This window comes from Mchenga conophoros, linkage group LG3, assembly GCF_057382185.1.
Source record: "Mchenga conophoros isolate Kocher_MC1m ecotype Shallow Benthic linkage group LG3, M_conophoros_male_GT1.1, whole genome shotgun sequence".
Lineage (NCBI taxonomy): Eukaryota > Metazoa > Chordata > Actinopteri > Cichliformes > Cichlidae > Mchenga > Mchenga conophoros.
The window spans coordinates 37,601,002-37,614,293 of NC_140528.1; the positions used below are offsets into that span (position 1 = coordinate 37,601,002).

Consider the following 13,292-nt stretch of genomic DNA (forward strand, 5'->3'; position numbering starts at 1 on the left):
GGGCAAACACATCCATACATACACAGCAGGTCAGTGGTGCTCCTGGGAAAATGAGGTAGGTTGGACAGGAGTAGGATGGCAGCCAAATGTGCCAGAAGGCCTGCAAGGAGTAGTAATTCAAAGGGTTTATTCTGTTTTTCATAACCCTGTCACTATCTTCTTAGGTCCATGGAACATACTGCCTGAAGCAGAGAGCCCGGGAGGCGTATTCTATCTGGTAATCAGGGTGGACATGTCAGGAACAGATTCGTTTGGGGTAATTAGGGTACACTTAGTTTACCCCAAAGCCTGAGTAACACTTAAAAACTCAATGACAAATCTAACTGATAAACTAATAATCTCAGCTCCAAACACGATAGGGCAAGCGGAGAATGCCAATTCATTTATGCCAAAACAAGATAACTATACATGTTTGAGGTTTTCTACAGATAATGTAAAGTACCACGTGGGAGAAATCGACCCTACTTGGTGTGCCGTCACACCCACGGGAAGAACCACGAATAATGTGAGTGACCTGAGCACATTAATGGGAACATGGGCAAGAAGTGGGTTGTATTATTATTCATCAGAATCAGAATCAGAATCAGAATACTTTATTGATCCCTGGGGGAAATTATTTTTTGTTACAGTGCTCCATTTTAAACCAACATTAAGACAAGACAGACAATACGCTAACTAAGAATAGTACAATATATACATATATATACATACATACATACATAAGTCACTTATAAATAAATATTTGGAAAAGAAACATGTGTAGTTGTAGCAGCAAACAGTGTGTTAAGTGGATGCGTTGTACAGGGAGATGGCCACAGGCAGGAATGATTTCCTGTGTCGTTCAGTGGTGCTTTTCGGTAATCTCAGTCTCTCACTGAACGAGCTCCTGTGACTGACCAACATGTCATGGAGTGGGTGGGAGGTGTTATCCAACATTGTCTTTATCTTGGACAGCATCCGCCTCTCCGACACCACCTTGAGGGAGTCCAGCTCCATCCCCACAACATTGCTGGCCTTACGGATCAGTTTATTAAGTCTGTTGGCATCTGTGACCCTCAGCCTGCTCCCCCAGCATGCAACAGCATAGAGGATCGCACTGGCCACAACAGACTCATAGAAAATCCTCAGCATTTTCTGGCAGATGTTGAAGGACCTCAGTCGCCTCAAAAAATAGAGACGACTCTGGCCCTTCCTGTAAAGTGCTGTGGTGTTTTTAGCCCAGTCCAGTTTATTGTCAATGTGTACTCCAAGGTATTTATAGTCCTCCACAATGTCAACACTGACCCCCTGGATTGAAACAGGGGTCAAGCGTTTCCTGGTCTTCCTGAAGTCCACGATCAGTTCCTTGGTCTTTGCCACGTTGAGCTGCAGATGATTCTGCTCACACCACGTGACAAAGGAGTCGACCACAGCCCGGTACTCTGTCTCATCATCCCTGCTGATGCATCCAACCACCGCAGAGTCATCAGAAAACTTCTGAAGATGGCAGGTCTCTGTGCAGTGGCTGAAGTCTGTGGTGTAGAGGGTGAAGAGGAAGGGGGAGAGGACAGTCCCCTGTGGTGCCCCTGTGTTGCTAATCACCTTGTCAGACACACACTGTGGGAGACGTACATATTGTGGTCTTCCTGTCAGGTAATCAACAATCCAGGACACCAGAGAAGCATCCACCTGCATCGCTGCTAACTTATCACCCAGGAGGGTCGGCCTGATGGTGTTGAAAGCACTGGAAAAGTCAAAAAACATGACCCTCACAGTGCTCGCCGGCTGGTCCAGATGGGTGTAGACACGATTGAGCAGGTAGATGATGGCGTCCTCTGTTCCGAGACGAGGCTGATAAGCGAACTGAAGGGGATCCAGATGTGGTCTTACTATGGGTCGCAGCTGGTCCAGGATGAGCCTTTCCAGGGTCTTCATGATGTGGGAGGTCAGTGCCACGGGCCTGTAATTATTATTGTGGGCAAAGCACCCTTTTGGTTCGTGTCCCAATGGGAAGCGTAGGGACATGTGCGATGGTGCGACTGGGAGTTCCACTCATGCTGATTGGAAATCAGGTAAAGACTATTCAGCAACACAACACACGTACCTTAGCAGCCAGACATAAGAGACATGTTTTGGTAAAAAGAGGGACCCAGGGTATACATGCATATGACCCCTGGTTAAACTCTCCGACTAGGATAGACTCCATAGGAGTGCCTAGGGGAGTTCCAAAGTTCCAGTATAAGCTGGCAGACCCACTAGCTTCAGGGTTTGAAAGTATATTCCTTGGGATAATGCTTAATAAAAATGATGACCGCATTAACTACGTTCATTACAACTTGCTGAGACTCTCTAGCCTTACCAGGGACGCCATGGAACAACAATACTGCCCCAGATGGCTCAGTAACCCGAGCTCTGGAGGGCCGGAAAATTTGTCTAAAACGATGCATGAGCACTCAGGTATTGAAAAAACCGCTGGCATTCTGGATGACATCCGTGTTTGGTCAATGGAAAGATGTGGCTATTTCAGTGATGTGTTCATTGGCTGTATTTTTGGGAATATTGGTCATCGCTGGTTGTTGTATCATTCCTTGTGTCAGAGGATTGTTGGTAAAGATAGTGGCAAGGGTTACGAACCCTGGCTGGGTTGAGGGCATCTACCAGATGAACGTGGAACCCATAGAGTGGGGCAGGGAGTGATACAACATGGAGTATGGTGACATTCCTGTTGGAATGTCAAAAGAGGGAATGTTGGGATTCAGAGATTCTTTTATTGATACCATATAATTTGCCTTATGAAGAATGTATTAATAACATGTTTCACAGTATCATTTATCAGTAATATTTCCTACAGGGTTTATATTGCATTGAATATGTCTGTCATTACATTGACCTTTCTACTTTTACAGGTTGAGTTCATTTTATACACAATGCATGAATGTGCTTGGTTAAGAGTTGATGTTCCATTCTAGAAGGTCTAAAGCTTCGCTGGCGTGACTGTCCAGGTGATACATGCTGAGGGAAGATGAGAACATAGCAGGTTAATTGCATGCATGCTTACAATACACATATTAATCTAGTGGCAGGTTTGAGTGAAGGCCTAAGCGTCTTCTTCTTCAGTTTGAGACTGGCTGCAAAGTACTCTACTTAGTGATTAATGACGAGGGTCCAATTATTAGCTCTTAGAGATGCTAAGACCTGAAGTTATTACCTTAAAAGGCAAGTAATGAAGAAAGGAGAAGTTATATGTCGGTGTAAGGTTATATGTACGTGATGTACCCTTGTCTGCACGGGTTGAACTTTTGCCCGTCTGTCACCATGTATTTTTGAACTGTATTGACGTAGGTGTGATATTTTGTCCTATAAAACCAGAACTCAATGTATTCTTGTCAGAGCAACACATTCCGTATGCTGATGGTTGGTTGTTCTCCTGTGACAATAAAACTCATCGTTTGATTGCACTTTTCCAGAGCCTCTGTCGTTTGTTGTCTGGTCTAAAGTTGATCGATCTCGCAACACTGTTATGAGGATATGAGGCGTAGTTTCAAGAAATGTGTTTTAGCAATCGAGAAAAACTGTAATAGAATAGCTTGTAGCTCTGTGTGTCCAGCAGGGGGCAGAACACCTCCAAACTGTGCCAGCAGCTCTCACTGTGAGCTCAGACGTTTGTGGACACTCAGTTTGTTTGAACATAGTAAATAATCAGAGCTTCTCAGGCTGTTTATGGGGACACCACCTGCCCGAGGGTGTACTGTGTCAGAGAGGTGGTGTATGGTGCTGGGTGTAGTCTCTCTGCTGGTTCACAATTTTTACTGAGGAGCTGTGTTCATGTCAGGAAGGTTTCGTCTGATCACTGTGGTGCAGTTTGGTTTACTCTGTTTCTGAGTGTTTGTAGGATCAGTCTCTGCAGGTCACCTGATACCTGGCAGTGAAGTGTTTATGAATCAGCTCCGTCAGATTTAATCCAACAGAATAACATGTAAAACACTCCAGGGCTTTTACTCTGAAACTTTCTCCAGAGCTGTCTGGAGTTTTCTTACATGAAAATATTCTGGGATTACCAGACTGTCCACATCATGTGTCCTACCAAAACTTTCATCCACAAATATACCCTGACATTAAACCCAAATAGATCTGAGAGCGAGTCATTAGTATCAGTACTGTGTGTGTGTGTGTGTGTGTGTGTGTGTGTGTGTGTGTGTGTGTGTGTGTGTGTGTGTGTGTGAGAGATATTCAGGTAACTTACTGGGTTACTGCACATGCTCACACCTTTTCAGCACAACAGGTGCAGTTTGGTGTTTTACTGCCTCCTGCTGGAACAATGATGGCAGCTCTCAAGACTTTATTGGTTATTGTCATTTCGTGTTACACAGCCTGAAACGAAATACTGTTCCTCAGCAGCCTCTACAGTGCAATAACCAATATATTTTAAAAAGAATAAATACAGTTTAAAGGGAATAAGTTTAAAAAAGAGCAGCAAAAAAGGCATAAATAGCTTAAAATCTAAGTTCTAAAAAAACCTCCAGTTTTTATTAATATTTTATTATTTATCAAATTATTATAAACTAAAAATATTTTTTACGTGATAAACGACTTCAGTGCTTCGTCCATGACCTCCTGAAGGTAAAGGGCCCAAAGAGCCAATCAGCAGCTCTGAAACAGGAAATATGACTCATGGAGAAGTTCACAACAGTTTCAGCTGCCAATTGTACTCATCACCATGGAGACTGTCTCCATGGTGGAGGCAGAGTGACAGTGTTGTAGATGCTGCATTTTGAAGCCTCAGTGTTTATATTTTTGTTCACAGCCATGTAGACAGAGAGGCAGAGAGAGACAGTGCTGTCACTGAGCTACATGTGTCAGAGCTCAGATGAGGCCCACACATGTGTGTTATCTGTTGTTGCTACACACAGTTAAGATATGGAACATGTGTGTAACCAACTTTCATAGGTTTTAATATCCTGATGTTGACAATTGATGCAAATACAATAAAATAATAACTACACATGTTATGTGTTAGTCTTTAATACAGCTCTCCAACACACACACAACAAATAAATAATCAGTCACTTTGATTTTTTAAAATCAAATTTATCATTATTTTACTAACAGATTTGCAAATCGTTACATAAAAATATTATTAACTGCTTTTAGAAGTAGAAATTATTTATGAGGTTTTAGATATTTAAGATAACTAGATTGCCACCTATTGAATTAATGCACATTTTAAAACATCAGAAGCTGGTGGATAATAGAAGACAACTTAAGGAAGCGTTTCCCTTTTTACATGGTGAAAAGAAGATGACCACTGAAGGTGGAATGGTGAAAATGATTCTCATATATTTTAAAACTAACCCAGAGACATAAAAACACCTGATCTCCAGTCTCTAGACGCAGTGAGGCTCCATTAGAAGCTGTTCCGAAATGTGAGGCCTGACGCTCCCACGCTGAAAAAATGCGTTCTCCATTCTTAAACAACACAACAGCTACACCATAAACAGGATCTCCAGGTCCACATACGTACCACTCAAAGTGGTAGGCTCCTCTCACTGGTGCAGTGAAAATACCTGTGGCACATTTGTTAAGTGGAAAATCAGATGTTCGAACATCGTGAACATCAGTCTGACATCAACATAGCTGAGAAGTGACATTCAGTCTTATTACCTGTGTGTGGGTTGTAGGCATTTCCAATGTTTGTGACAAGATGTTTAAAGACAAGCGTAGTGTGTGTGTTAAATGGGCCAGATATTTTAAGATGAAAATAATCAGAGCCATGTTGACTTCATCACATTACCTCGTAGCTGTTGATTAAGATTTTCAATTGCAGTCCTCTGCTTATCCACTTCCTCCAACTTTGCTGCATTGTCTGAAAACAAAAGTTTAAAAAATAACATTCTCTAAAAATGTATAAATACCCTGTGTGTGTGTTAGGAGTTTTAATTATTGTTCTAACTACAGAGTGCTACTGAGGATATCGTCGGGTGGTGGAAGAAAAAATTCGAGGACCTCCTTAATCCCACTGACATGTGGGATTGAGGGAGATGAGTCTGTGGACAAGGAGGATGGCTCGTCTATCACCGGGGGCGGGGTCACTGAGGCAGTTCCACAGCTCCTTGGTGGCAAGGCCCCTGGGGTGCATGAGGTTCGTCCTGAGTTCTTGAAGGGTCTGAATGTTGTTGAGCTGTCTTGGTTGACATGTGTCTAAAATGTTGACCTTCAACAGGTCCTGGCATCCAGCTCCCACTGGAGCAGTATGCAGCCATGGTCCTCAGTGGAAAAGGGTAGAGCGCCCACTCCGTGTCAGGGACGTGTTCCTGCACAAAGTGGAGGAGTTTAACTATCTCAGGATCTTGTTTAAGAGTGAGGAGAGTGGGAGATCAACAGACAGATTGGTGCTGTGGCTGCAGTGATGTGGACTCTGTATCGGTCCATCATGGTGAAGAGACAGCTGCGTGAAAAAGTAAAGCTCTTTCCTATCCAACACGTTGCAACACGTTCTCACTCCCAAAGCATAACATTTTACGCTAGGTGACAAATCGTCAACATATTACGTTTTCGGCTACCCACAACGTTCCTAGATGACGACCTCGGAAAAAAGAGGAAATATGAGAACCGTCTGGACTCCATCTACACGTTTTCACTCTTTTTCTTCAAATCGCTTAGAAACACGTTATTTAACATCATTATAGTCCTGGATGAGGTCAGGAATAAGGTTATGGTCAGGGCTAGGGATAAGGTCAGGTTTACGGCTGGAATACAGGGCTGGAACGTCTGTTACCGCGGGAGCGTCATTTCACTGGATTCCAGCCATAACCCGCCGCGCACCATAAGAACGCCGAAGGTCTCCTTTCGCGTTCCTCAGGAACGCCGCGGGATGTGACAAAACGTCGACATGTTACGCCTCGGGAGTGAGAACGGGCTGTCCTATCAGTTTGTCCCCACCTTCGCCTACGGTCACGAGCTTTGGGTAATAACCAAAAGAATCAGATTCTGGATAAAAACAGTGGAAAAGAGCTTTCTCAAGCCTGGGAATGCCTTGGTGTTCCCCCGGATGAGCTGCAGGTGGGGGCCGGGGAGGGGAATGTCTAGGCTTCTGTGCTTAAGCTGCCGCCCCTGCGACCCAGCCTTGGATAAGTGGAAGATGTATGGTTGGGTTGAAACTACCCTTAGATAAATTATACTTTGCACATATTAGTACATATTACATTTCCCCCACTGAACCCATAAAAAGCACAAATTTTGATGATTTCATATACTTTAACCTATAATTATTAATCTCACACATTGGAATAAATGAACTCTAACAAATAATAATGAATCACTAATATTCTGTTATACAATGAAACATGTGTACATACAGTACCTTGTTGTTGCTGTTTAAGTTTGTCAATTTCAGACCTCTGTCTCTGAAGTTCAACGTTCTGCATTTCCAGGTCTTTCAGTTTTGCGACATGGTCTGACAGAAAAGAACATAAATAAGTCAATATGAATTTTATTTATCTGCATCATTTGAATCCCTTTTCATTTTTAGTAGGTTAGATTATTGAATAAATAATGAATAAATAATAAAAATAAAAAGATTAATGAGAAACGTTAGTGATAGATTCATGAAGTGACATTGATTGAATTTCATTATCTGCCTCTGTCTGATTTGTGGAAACAGAGCAGACCAGAAGCAACAGCGGGAACTTCAGCGTGATCTCCATTCTGTCAGTGAAAACTCAACAGTATCTGTGTGTCATCTGCAAACCTGACTGACTTTTATATTACACAGTACAGAGGGGAGGTCACTGTAGCATTAGATTCAACCTTATTCTAGTGAATCAGTGACTAATGTAATCTTTATGACTTCAGATGCAGTACAAGGAGAAGAACAAGTGAGTATCAATGATTGTCAACTGATAGTAAAACATGAGCATGTGTGTTTCCACCAACTGACCAGAGCTTAGAGGACAAATATCAAAATGTGTGCTCAGATACAGATGTTTAAGCAGCTGTGAAAGAACATATCTGGAAGTTTTTGGCACTGAGGAAGTAATTGCCTTTGATTATGGAATTCCTCTAATAACTCAGAGCAAAAATACTCTAAGCGACAAAATGCATAAAGTAATCTTTACAACTTTTACAAGGTACAAGACTACAAAGAGATAAACAAGTGAATGTCAATGATTATCAGCCGTTCATAAAATTAATCAGCACGTGTTGTTTTAGAAAATCCAATGTGAATGTAGGAACCATGAAGGTCACTGACATGGTATAACTTGAAGATGAACTTCTACTCTTCATGTGTAACATGACACTTGGTTGACCACCCTTCCCACTGCAGTTCAATAAAACCACAGCTGTCCTTTTTTGTTTCTTTCTTCTCTGACCACTTAGGTGAGAAAGCTAGTGTTCAATGCTTTTCAGAGAATGAATTAATCTCTGACCCTTCCACTCCAAGCACTCCTCCAGATGCAGTGAACAGTCTTATAAGCAATACAAGAGCATGCTGAAGAGTCTTGGTTGCTAAATACAGCAAAAGTATTCGGCCCCCTTGAACTTTTCCACATTTTGTCACATTACAGCCACAAACATGAATCAGTTTTATTGGAATTCCACGTGAAAGACCAACACAAAGTGGTGCACACGTGAGAAGTGGAACGGAAATCATACATGATTCCAAACATTTTTTACAAATAACTGCAAAGTGGGGTGTGCGTAATTATTCAGCCCCCTTTGGTCTGAGTGCAGTCAGTTGCCCATAGACGTTGCCTGATGAGTGCTAATGACTAAATAGAGTGCACCTGTGTATAATCTAATGTCAGTACAAATACAGCTGCTCTGTGACGGCCTGTGTTCACACCGAACGCGATAGAGGTGGCCAGAGCATCAGGTTTATGGTATTTTTTTATTTTTTCACTCTTCCCAGTCTGGTGCAGGTCTACAATACTTTTCCTGGTGTCCTTCGAAAGCTCTTTGGTCTTGGCCATGGCGGAGTTTGGAGTCTGACTGTTTGAGGCTGTGGACAGGTGTCTTTTATACAGATGATGAGTTCAAACAGGTGCCATTCATACAGGTAACGAGTGGGGGACAGAAAAGCTTCTTACAGAAGACGTTACAGGTCTGTGAGAGCCAGAGATTTTCCATGTTTGAGGTGACCAAATACTTATTTTCCACCCTGATTTACGAATAAATTCTTTACAAATCCTACCATGTGAATTCATGGATTTTTTTTCACATTCTGTCTCTCACAGTTGAAGTGTACCTCTGGTGCAAATTACTGACCTCTGTCATCATTTTAAGTGGGGGAACTTGCACAGTCAGTGGCTGACTAAATACTTTTTTTCCCCACTGTATGTGCACATCTTTACTTTTAATAAGATGTTTCAACATGCAGACGTGAATCTAACACAGTAACAGCTGCCTTTGTTTCAGATCCAGCTCATTCCAGTTCACTGACAAAGTTTTGGTGCTGCGATAACGACTCTGAGCCGATGAAGCTCTGATGACTCTGATAACATCTCCCTCCCAGTAATAACCTCCCAGCAGCAACTATGACAGACACGTCTCCTGACAGTGACACTCTTACAGATACACATTCAAGATTCAAGAGCTTTATTGTCAGTACAGCAGTATACACAGTATACAGCTTACCACATGGTGCATTTATAAGTATGCAAAAGATATCTCTCTCCAAGAGATGTAAAACTCAAAATTACAAATACATAACATACTAAACTTTGATGCGGCTGCTGCTGCTCCACATGTTAGTAAATCTGACCCTAAATCTTCCTGCTTCTCTTAGAGCACACAGGTAACGGCTGCCCTGAGCATGAAGGTGTGTCTGCAACATGATGAAGCTCGTCTAGAGCAATGATTACAATCTGCTCCGGGGCAGCTGGAGAGTCCTGTTTGCTGTTTGCCTCCTTTAGAAAATAGAATAAGAGCCAGAAACTTCTTCTCAACACAAAATAGTCTTTGAATGTGTTTTATCTTATTTTCTAGGGTCCATTAGAGTGACCGTGGATACAAAGTGATGTTAGTGAGAATTAAAGGTTTTAGTAAAAAGTGTGAAGGTTGACAGTTTGATTACAGCTGCTCAAACTGATTTCCTGTTCTTTGTATGTTTGTCACACTTATTAAATGTTTCAGATCAGGATGATGTAGCTTTGGATTTGTTCCCTTAATAACAAACATCTTCATTTACAAACTTCAGTTTGTGTTTCCTTTGTTTAATATTTTAATGTGTTTGATCTGAAACATTTAAGTGTGACAAACATACAGAAACCAGGAAACCAGGAAGGAAACAAACTCTGTTTCACTCTGTTTGTTTCCATCTTATGTTTTTATATGTTGTTTGACTGCAGGTTTCCTCAATCTTATAAACAGAACATTTGCATAATGACTGAAAGCAGCCCACTGAAGGAAGAATGGGCTGGGAGGTCAGAGATCAGTGGGCTTTGGTCAGTGGTTGTTGATCATGACCTGACAGATCTGTATCCTGTGTGTGCACCCACTGTGGGCCTTTTCTGTGCTTAGTGTCAGCCTGAGCTCCATGCAGGCCTCAAAGGCCAAGCAATTCAAAAGCTTCACCAAAACAAGGCACCACTCAAATAGCTGGACCCAGGCTCGCCGCCCTTATGGAGGAAAACATAGAAGATGATCTCTGTGAGTTATTTTTACTGTCATATTATAAAATGTGATCTTCTAGCATCATGTTATTCTTCTTAAGCCTTTGAAAAGCTTCCTCTGTGTCCATTAAACTGATGACTTTAGTGCTGCTGTCTACTTGTTACATTTAGTACTGTTTAATTTTCAACCTAGGAAGATCTGTAAAAAGGACTCACAATATAACATAATACTGTAAGATTACTTACAGGTAAAATACTCAGATTGTACTTAGATAAAAGTAATCACAGACTCGCCCAGCCTGACTGCCTTGAAGCTCAGGTGTCTTCACTGCCTCCTCTGATAAGAGCTGGAGACCTGAGTAGGTTCGTCACCCATCAGCAGCAGATCACCTCTCGATCGGGCACGTTTTCATCTGGGAGGCTTTTAGAGCTCACTGCCCTCGGCGTCGCTGCTGGAACAACCAAGTTTTGCTATTGAATCTTTGACCTGCTGATCTCACAGAGGCAGGAGACCCAGAACATCCATGCCAGCTTCAGTTTATGCTCTGTCCTGTCATCCAATCAGATTTGCATGTAATACACTGATATTCAGCCCCAGCCTGGTGTTCTCTCCATCTCTGACCTTTCACACAATTTAAACTAACAAACTTTCTCTTTAAAACTGTTTGTCAATCACAATTTACTCGATTTATTATTATTCTATCACATATTTATATCAGTCATAATGAACTCAGTATGATCTGAGCTGTAAACCTGTATTGATCATCACAAACCTTTATAGCGCTTCAGAGCAGCTCCTTCAGTGGCTGCAGCACCCACGATGTGGGCGGAGAGATTTCCTCCCCTCTGCTGTCAGACTCCACCACAAAGACTTTGCAGCTGATCAAACACACACATGTGCAATAGGACTAAGTGTAACACTCTTTTTCTGACAACGTTGTATTTGTACTCAGTTGTATATAGCATGTGTATTCTATTTTTATCCTATCATTCTATTCTATTCTATTGGGTACAGTTGTGTACAGTTTCTTATTCTATTCCAGTGTTCTCTCATGTTTGCTATGTAACTGCACTGTCCACTTCCTGCTGTAACAAAACAAATTTCCCACATGTGGGACTAATAAAGATGCTCTTATCGTTACTGTATAACCACAGGTTCACTTCACATTTGGTAGAATATAAAAGGACAAAGCTGGACAATTGTCATTACATTTCTCATTAGTTGCTGTTAGCACAAGCACACAAAGAAAGCAGAGCTTTAGCTTTAGCGCCCTACATCACTTTTAAGCCTGGATGTTGAGGCTTTTGTTTCCTCTCAGCTGTGATGACATCTCTGTCTGCTCCATCTCACCCAACATCATCCATCTGACCTGATGCTACCTGACAAACTAAAGATAAAATATTAAATTCATTTTGCATCACTTACATTTAAAATACATTTAAGGTGGATTTCTTAAAAGGGAAGGGACTGACCTGACTGTTGTGTCGAGACAGGTGTGAAGGGAGTTAAATCCAGTCTTATACTACGGACGTGTTTGGTTTTGGTCTGTAATACGTTGAGTTTATTATCTATAAGTTAACATAGCAAATCCTCCATCCAGAGGCTAAAGTGATATCAGAGCTAGACTACTTTAAGTGGAAACAGATGATCGTCTGAGCCTTAAATGAAATAAGGTTAAAAAGAAATGCTGCTATCGACAGTGTGAGGCAGTGAGCTCTGTTATACCATATTTTTTAATTTTCTTTATTATTATTATATTATAGTGTTATTACCTTCCTGTTACTTCATAATAGAATGACAGTTAATGGTAAAAGTCTTGAATAGTTTTGAATTTATTTTTCCATGATCACATTTCATTCAATCACTCGTGGACTTGTGTGAATGTTACATGTATTATTTTCACCCGTGGATTTACAGACACTGTGTGAACAGTTTTCATTTTATCAGAAGTTTTACTTGATGTCCAACTGATAAAATCACTGACAGACAACAGAAGCAGGAGCTCAGAGAGAAATTCAATTCAACTTTATTCATAAAGAGACAAATCACAACGTTTGGTTTTATTTTACAGAAACTTCAAACTAAACCAAATTCAGGACGTGTATTAAACCTGCAGCTGATCCCTGTCTGCTGTTCACTATCTTTGATTTCTGTTACCAGCATCATCTCATGTTCCCCAGGTTCACTGACAACGCTGAAACCACCAGCGGGAGACTAAGAGTGCTGATTTAAAAAGATTCAGACATTTTATTTTGCTGCAGCTCAACATGAGGCTGGATCCTGATTCTTTGTTGTTTTTGTTTTCTCTACATCAAGAAAACAGCAGCAACAAGAAGCACAGCAGGAACTGACAGGCTGACCTTCAGTCCAACAGATCCTCCTGTGTGACCTGCAGGTGAGAAACAGGTGTGAGGTGTCAGGTAGGTGATGATGAAGAACAGAACAGAATCCATTTGCTCTTCAAACTGCTGTCAGACATTATCTGCTGCACTCTGATCACATCACTCAGACCAGCTGCTTTCTACAAAGTCTCATCAGCAACATCTTTACAAACCAACATCAGATTGTGTGTTTTGTGGTCTAAAGTTTTGTGCCTCTGGTTTCTCATTGGCTCACACTCTTGCAGAGCCGTAACACGCACATGAATGAGAGGTGGTGAGTGTAGTTCCTATTGACAGGGTATTGCAGACCATCCCGCTAAT

General features: G+C 41.6%; 1 pseudogene across 1 annotated transcript; it reads right to left on the minus strand.

The window, feature by feature from the left end:
- Window positions 1–5,126: 5,126 nt before the first annotated feature.
- On the minus strand, window positions 5,127–7,666 carry LOC146578503 (complement C1q-like protein 2; annotated as a pseudogene). The gene is made up of 3 exons (XR_014891477.1): window positions 7,340–7,666; window positions 5,641–5,842; window positions 5,127–5,543 (listed from the first exon to the last, which is right to left on the minus strand). The product of XR_014891477.1 is annotated as a complement C1q-like protein 2 (transcript).
- Window positions 7,667–13,292: the final 5,626 nt, after the last annotated feature.